Raw genomic sequence first — 8116 nt, 5'->3', positions numbered from 1 at the left:
CATACATAAACACACAAGCATACATACACACATACACACACAAGCATACATACACACATACACACACAAGCATACATACACACACAAGTATACATACACACATACACACACAAGCATACATACACACATACACACACAAGCATACATATATACACACACAAGCATACATACACACATACACACACAAGCATACATACACACATACACACACAAGCATACATACACACACACAAGCATACATACACACACAAGCATACATACACACATACACACACAAGCATACATACACACATACACACACAAGCATACATACATACACACACAAGCATACATATACACACACACAAGCATACATACACACACAAGCATACATACACACACAAGCATACATATATACACACACAAGCATACATACACACACATACACACACAAGCATACATATATACACACACAAGCATACATACACACATACACACACAAGCATACATACACACATACACACACAAGCATACATATATACACACATACACACACAAGCATACATATACACACACACAAGCATACATACACACATACACACACAAGCATACATATATACACACACAAGCATACATATACATACACACACACAAGCATACATACACACATACACACACAAGCATACATACACACATACACACACAAGCATACATACACACACAAGCATACATATACACACAAGCATACATACACACATACACACACAAGCATACATACACACATACACACACAAGCATACATATATACACACACAAGCATACATACACACATACACACACAAGCATACATACACACATACACACACAAGCATACATACACACACACACAAGCACAAGCATACATACACACATACACACACAAGCATACATACACACATACACACACAAGCATACATACACACACACACAAGCATACATATACACACACAAGCATACATATACACACACAAGCATACATATATACACACACAAGCATACATATACACACATACACACACAAGCATACATACACACATACACACACAAGCATACATATATACACACACAAGCATACATATACACACACACAAGCATACATACACACATACACACACAAGCATACATATACACACACACAAGCATACATACACACATACACACACATACACACACAAGCATACATATACACACGCATACATATACACACACACATACACACAAGCATACACATGCACTGTGTGTGTGTGTATAGATATATATATATATATAGGAGATAAAAAACAATATATAAACTTGCTTAAATCACAATCAAATAAAAAACACAAAAACAAATGTGATTGTGCACACAGAAAGGATAAATATCCCAGGTAATCACGGTGGTAATGCTCAGCAGGTGAACCTCAGGGAAAAAAGAAACTCATATAGTGAAGTTCTGTGGTTATAAAAATGCAGAAGAGCCAGAAACGGTACTCACATTGTCTAGAGCTTTAATATCAAGCTCTAGATATAAATGCACAGGACACTCCTAGTAGGAGACAAGCATAAGAACGATATCCCAGCTTCAAGGAATGAATCAGAAGGGGTTAACAAGTATAACAATTTATTAAAAACAAGTCACAAGGCATATAATGAGACTGTCCCACTCATAGATAGGGAGTTGTCAATCAACCCGATCGTATTCGATCGTGTTGATTTCCGGCGATTCCTGTCCGCCTGCTCAGAGCAGGCGGACAGGGTTATGAAGCAGCGGTCTTTAGACTGCTGCTTCATAAGTTGTGTTTCTGGCGAGTCTGAAGACTCGCCAGAAACACGGCCCTTCAAGCTCCGTACGGAGCTTGATAAATGGGCCTGATAGTTACAGCTCTAGTGCTGCGATGCAGAATACAAATTGAAAATGCTCTAAATCATGAAAGAATCACTTTGAATTTCATGTCACATTTAAGTGCTCATACAGGTTTAAAATAAAATATCAACCATGACATAATCTAGGGTCCATACCCAGGATTTTTTTAGTGCACAATAGAGCAGCACTTTACAATGTTAAGACTGATCAGTAGATATAATGGGAGCTGTAAACGGTAAAAAAAACATAATTTATGCTTACCTGATAAATTCCTTTCTCCTGTAGTGTAGTCAGTCCACGGGTCATCCATTACTTATGGGATTATAACTCCTCCCTAACAGGAAGTGCAAGAGGATCACCCAAGCAGAGCTGCTATATAGCTCCTCCCCTCTACGTCATACCCAGTCATTCGACCGAAAACCAAACGAGAAAGGAGAAACTATAGGGTGCAGTGGTGACTGGAGTATAATTTAAAATTTAGACCTGCCATAAAAAACAGGGCGGGCCGTGGACTGACTACACTACAGGAGAAAGGAATTTATCAGGTAAGCATAAATTATGTTTTCTCCTGTTAAGTGTAGTCAGTCCACGGGTCATCCATTACTTATGGGATACCAATACCAAAGCTAAAAGTACACGGATGATGGGAGGGACAGGCAGGCTCTTTACACGGAAGGAACCACTGCCTGAAGAACCTTTCTCCCAAAAACAGCCTCCGAAGAAGCAAAAGTGTCAAATTTGTAAAATTTGGAAAAAGTGTGAAGTGAAGACCAAGTTGCAGCCTTGCAAATCTGTTCAACAGAGGCCTCATTCTTAAAGGCCCAGGTGGAAGCCACAGCTCTAGTAGAATGAGCTGTAATTCTTTCAGGAGGCTGCTGTCCAGCAGTCTCATAGGCTAAACGTATTATGCTACGAAGCCAAAAAGAGAGAGAGGTGGCCGAAGCCTTTTGACCTCTCCTCTGTCCAGAATACACGACAAACAGGGAAGAAGTTTGTCGAAAATCTTTAGTTGCCTGTAAATAAAATTTCAGGGCACGGACAACGTCCAGATTGTGCAGAAGTCGTTCCTTCTTTGAAGAAGGATTAGGACACAATGATGGAACAACAATCTCTTGATTGATATTCCTGTTGGTAACTACCTTAGGTAAGAACCCAGGTTTAGTACGCAGAACTACCTTGTCTGAATGGAAAATCAGATAAGGGGAATCACAATGTAAGGCCGATAACTCAGAGACTCTTCGAGCCGAGGAAATAGCCATTAAAAACAGAACTTTCCAAGATAACAGCTTGATATCAATGGAATGAAGGGGTTCAAACGGAACACCCTGTAAAACGTTAAGAACTAGGTTTAAGCTCCATGGTGGAGCAACAGTTTTAAACACAGGCTTAATCCTGGCCAAAGCCTGACAAAAAGCCTGAACGTCTGGAACTTCTGACAGACGTTTGTGTAAAAGGATGGACAAAGCTGAGATCTGTCCCTTTAACGAACTAGCGGATAAACCCTTTTCTAAACCTTCTTGTAGAAAAGACAATATCCTAGGAATCCTAACCTTACTCCATGAGTAACTCTTGGATTCGCACCAATGCAAGTATTTGCGCCATATTTTATGGTAAATTTTCCTGGTAACAGGCTTCCTAGCCTGTATTAAAGTATCAATCACTGACTCCGAGAATCCACGCTTTGATAGAATCAAGCGTTCAATCTCCAAGCAGTCAGCTTCAGAGAAATTAGATTTGGATGTTTGAAAAGACCCTGCACCAGAAGGTCCTGTCTCAGAGGTAGAGACCATGGTGGACAGGACGACATGTCCACTAGGTCTGCATACCAGGTCCTGCGTGGCCACGCAGGCGCTATTAGAATCACCAATGCTCTCTCCTGTTTGATCCTGGCAATCAATCGAGGAAGCATCGGGAAGGGTGGAAACACATAAGCCATGTTGAAGGTCCAAGGTGCTGTCAGAGCATCTATCAGAACCGCTCCCGGGTCTCTGGACCTGGATCCGTAGCAAGGAAGTTTGGCGTTCTGGCGAGACGCCATGAGATCCAGATCTGGTTTGCCCCAACGCCGAAGTATTTGGGCAAAAACCTCCGGATGAAGTTCCCACTCCCCCGGATGAAAAGTCTGACGACTTAGAAAATCCGCTTCCCAGTTCTCCACGCCTGGGATGTGGATCGCTGATAGGTGGCAAGAGTGAGACTCTGCCCAGTGAATTATCTTTGAGACTTCCATCATCGCTAGGGAACTCCTTGTCCCTCCCTGATGGTTGATGTAAGCCACAGTCGTGATGTTGTCCGACTGAAACCTGATGAACCTCAGAGTTGCTAACTGAGGCCAAGCCAGAAGAGCATTGAAAACTGCTCTTAATTCCAGAATATTTATGGGAAGGAGACTCTCCTCCTGAGACCATGATCCCTGAGTCTTCAGGGAGTTCCAGACAGCGCCCCAACCTATCAGGCTGGCGTCTGTTGTTACAATCGTCCAATCTGGCCTGCTGAAGGGCATCCCCTTGGACAGATGTGGCCGAGAAAGCCACCATAGAAGAGAATTTCTGGTCTCCTGATCCAAATTCAGCATAGGGGACAAATCTGAGTAATCCCCATTCCACTGACTTAGCATGCACAATTGCAGTGGTCTGAGATGCAGGCGTGCAAAGGGTACTATGTCCATTGCCGCTACCATTAAGCCTATTACCTCCATGCATTGAGCCACTGACGGGTGTGGAATGGAATAAAGGACACGGCAAGCATTTAGAAGTTTTGTTAACCTGTCTTCTGTCAGGTAAATTTTCATTTCTACAGAATCTATAAGAGTCCCTAAGAAGGGAACTCTTGTGAGTGGCAATAGAGAACTCTTTCCACCGTTCACTTTCCACCCATGTGACCTTAGAAATGCCAGTACAAACTCTGTATGAGACTTGGCAGTTTGGAGACTTGACGCTTGTATCAGAATGTCGTCTAGGTACGGAGCTACTGATATTCCTCGCGGTCTTAGTACCGCCAGAAGAGAACCCAGAACCTTTGTAAAGATTCTTGGAGCAGTAGCTAACCCGAAGGGAACAGCTACAAACTGGTAATGCCTGTCTAGAAAGGCAAATCTTAGGTACCGGTAATGATCTTTGTGAATCGGTATGTGCAGGTAGGCATCCTTTAAATCCACTGTGGTCATGTACTGACCCTTTTGGATCATGGGTAAGATTGTCCGAATAGTTTCCATTTTGAACGATGGAACTCTTAGGAATTTGTTTAGGATCTTTAAATCCAAGATTGGTCTGAAGGTTCCTTCCTTCTTGGGAACCACAAACAGATTTGAGTAAAACCCTTGTCCGTGCTCCGACCGCGGAACCGGGTGGATCACTCCCATTAGTAAAAGATCTTGTACACAGCGTAGAAACGCTTCTTTCTTTATCTGGTTTGTTGACAACCTTGAAAGATGAAATCTCCCTTTTGGAGGAGAAGCTTTGAAGTCCAGAAGATATCCCTGAGATATGATCTCTAACGCCCAGGGATCCTGGACATCTCTTGCCCAAGCCTGGGCGAAGAGAGAAAGTCTGCCCCCTACTAGATCCGTTTCCGGATTGGGGGCCCTCACTTCATGCTGTCTTAGGGGCAGCAGCAGGTTTTCTGGCCTGCTTGCCCTTGTTCCAGGTCTGGTTAGGTTTCCAGCCCTGTCTGAATCGAGCAACAGATCCTTCCTGTTTTGGAGCGGAGGAAGTTGATGCTGCTCCTGCCTTGAAGTTACGAAAGGCACGAAAATTAGACTGTCTAGCCCTTGGTTTGGCTCTGTCTTGAGGCAGGGCATGGCCCTTACCTCCAGTAATGTCAGCGATAATTTCTTTCAAACCGGGCCCGAATAATGTCTGCCCTTTGAAAGGTATGTTAAGCAATTTAGATTTAGAAGTCACATCGGCTGACCAGGATTTTAGCCACAGCGCTCTGCGTGCCTGAATGGCGAATCCGGAATTCTTAGCCGTAAGCTTAGTTAGATGTACCACGGCATCAGAAATAAATGAATTAGCTAGCTTAAGGGCTTTAAGCTTGTTTGTAATCTCATCCAATGGAGCTGTTTCAAGGGTCTCTTCCAGAGACTCAAACCAGAATGCCGCCGCAGCCGTGACAGGCGCAATGCATGCGAGGGGTTGTAATATAAAACCTTGTTGAGTAAACATTTTCTTAAGGTAACCCTCTAACTTTTTATCCATTGGATCTGAAAAGGCACAGCTATCCTCCACCGGGATAGTGGTACGCTTAGCCAGAGTAGAAACTGCTCCCTCCACCTTAGGGACCGTCTGCCATAAGTCCCGTGTGGTGGCGTCTATTGGAAACATTTTTCTAAATATAGGAGGGGGGGGGAAAAGGGTACACCGGGCCTATCCCACTCCTTGGTAATAATCTCTGTAAGCCTCTTAGGTATAGGAAAGACGTCAGTACACGCCGGTACCGCATAGTATCTATCCAGCCTACATAATTTCTCTGGAATTGCAACCGTGTTACAATCATTCAGAGCCGCTAATACCTCCCCCAATAGTACACGGAGGTTCTCAAGCTTAAATTTAAAATTTGAAATGTCTGAATCCAGTCTATTTGGATCAGATCCGTCACCTACAGAATGAAGCTCTCCGTCTTCATGCTCTGCCACTTGTGACGCAGTATCAGACATGGCTCTAACATTATCAGCGTACTCTGTTCTCACCCCAGAGTGGTCGCGTTTACCTCTAAGTTCTGGCAATTTAGATAAAACTTCAGTCATAACATTAGCCATGTCTTGTAAAGTGATTTGTAATGGCCGCCCTGATGTACTTGGCGTCACAATATCACGCACCTCCCGAGCGGGAGATGCAGGTACTGACACATGAGGAGAGTTAGTCGGCATAACTTTCCCCTCGATGTCTGGTGAAATTTTCTTGACATGTACAGATTGGCTTTTATTTAAAGTAGCATCAATGCAATTAGTACACAAATTTCTATTGGGCTCCACATTGGTCTTAGAACATATTGCACAAAGAGATTCATCTGTGTCAGACATGTTTAAACAAACTAGCAATTAGACTAGCAAGCTTGGAAAATACTTTTCAAACAATTTTCAAGTAATATAAAAAACGTTACTGTGCCTTTAAGAAGCACACAAAAACTGTCACAGTTGAAATAACAATGAACCGGATTAGTTATAGAAACCAATTTTTTACAGTAAATGCATTGATTTAGCAAAGGAATGCACCCACTAGCAAATGGATGATTAACCCCTTAATACCGGAAAAACGGATAACAATAAAATATAAACGTTTTTATCACAGTCAAAACACAGTCTCACAGGTCTGCTGTGAGTGATTACCTCCCTCAAAACTAGTTTTGGAGACCCCTGAGCTCTGTAGAGACGTCCTGGATCATGCAGGGAGAACAAGGAAGACTTGTGACTGAATTTCTACTGCGTAGAAAAGCGCCAAAATAGGCCCCTCCCACTCATAATACAACAGTGGGGAAGCTCAATAAACTGATTTTATTTAAAACAAACGACAGCCAAGTGGAAATTAATGCCCATAAAATTTTTCACCAAGTACCTCAGAGCTAAAACGATTAACATGCCAGTAAACGTTTTAAATATAAATACATGAAAAGTTATAAAAAAGCCTGTTGCTAGTCGCTTTTACTGCAGAAAGGCTATAAGTTATATGTATACAGTATTTTCTTAGTGAAGTGCCATTCCCCAGAAATACTTTAGTGCCAACATACATACATAACAGCCTGATACCAGTTGCTACTACTGCATTTAAGGCTGTACTTACATTTTAACGGTATTAGCAGTATTTTCTCAGTCAATTCCATTCCTTAGAAAATAATATACTGCAACATACCTCTTTGCAGGTGAACCCTGCCCGCTGTCCCCTGTTCTGAAGTTACCCCGCTCCTCAGAAGGCCGAGAACAGCAAATGGATCTTAGTTACGTCTGCTAAGATCATACACAAACTCAGGTAGATTCTTCTTCTAATGCTGCCTGAGAAAAAACAACACACTCCGGTGCCGTTTAAAATAACAAACTTTTGATTGAAGAAATAAAAACTAAGTTTTAATAACCACTGTCCTCTCACACATCCTATCGATTAGTTAGGTGCAAGAGAATGACTGGGTATGACGTAGAGGGGAGGAGCTATATAGCAGCTCTGCTTGGGTGATCCTCTTGCACTTCCTGTTAGGGAGGAGTTATAATCCCATAAGTAATGGATGACCCGTGGACTGACTACACTTAACAGGAGAAAAAAA

This window comes from Bombina bombina, chromosome 12, assembly GCF_027579735.1.
Source record: "Bombina bombina isolate aBomBom1 chromosome 12, aBomBom1.pri, whole genome shotgun sequence".
Taxonomy (NCBI): Eukaryota; Metazoa; Chordata; class Amphibia; order Anura; family Bombinatoridae; genus Bombina; species Bombina bombina.
The sequence above is the reverse complement of the archived record's forward strand: the minus strand, read 5'-3'. Positions refer to the sequence as shown.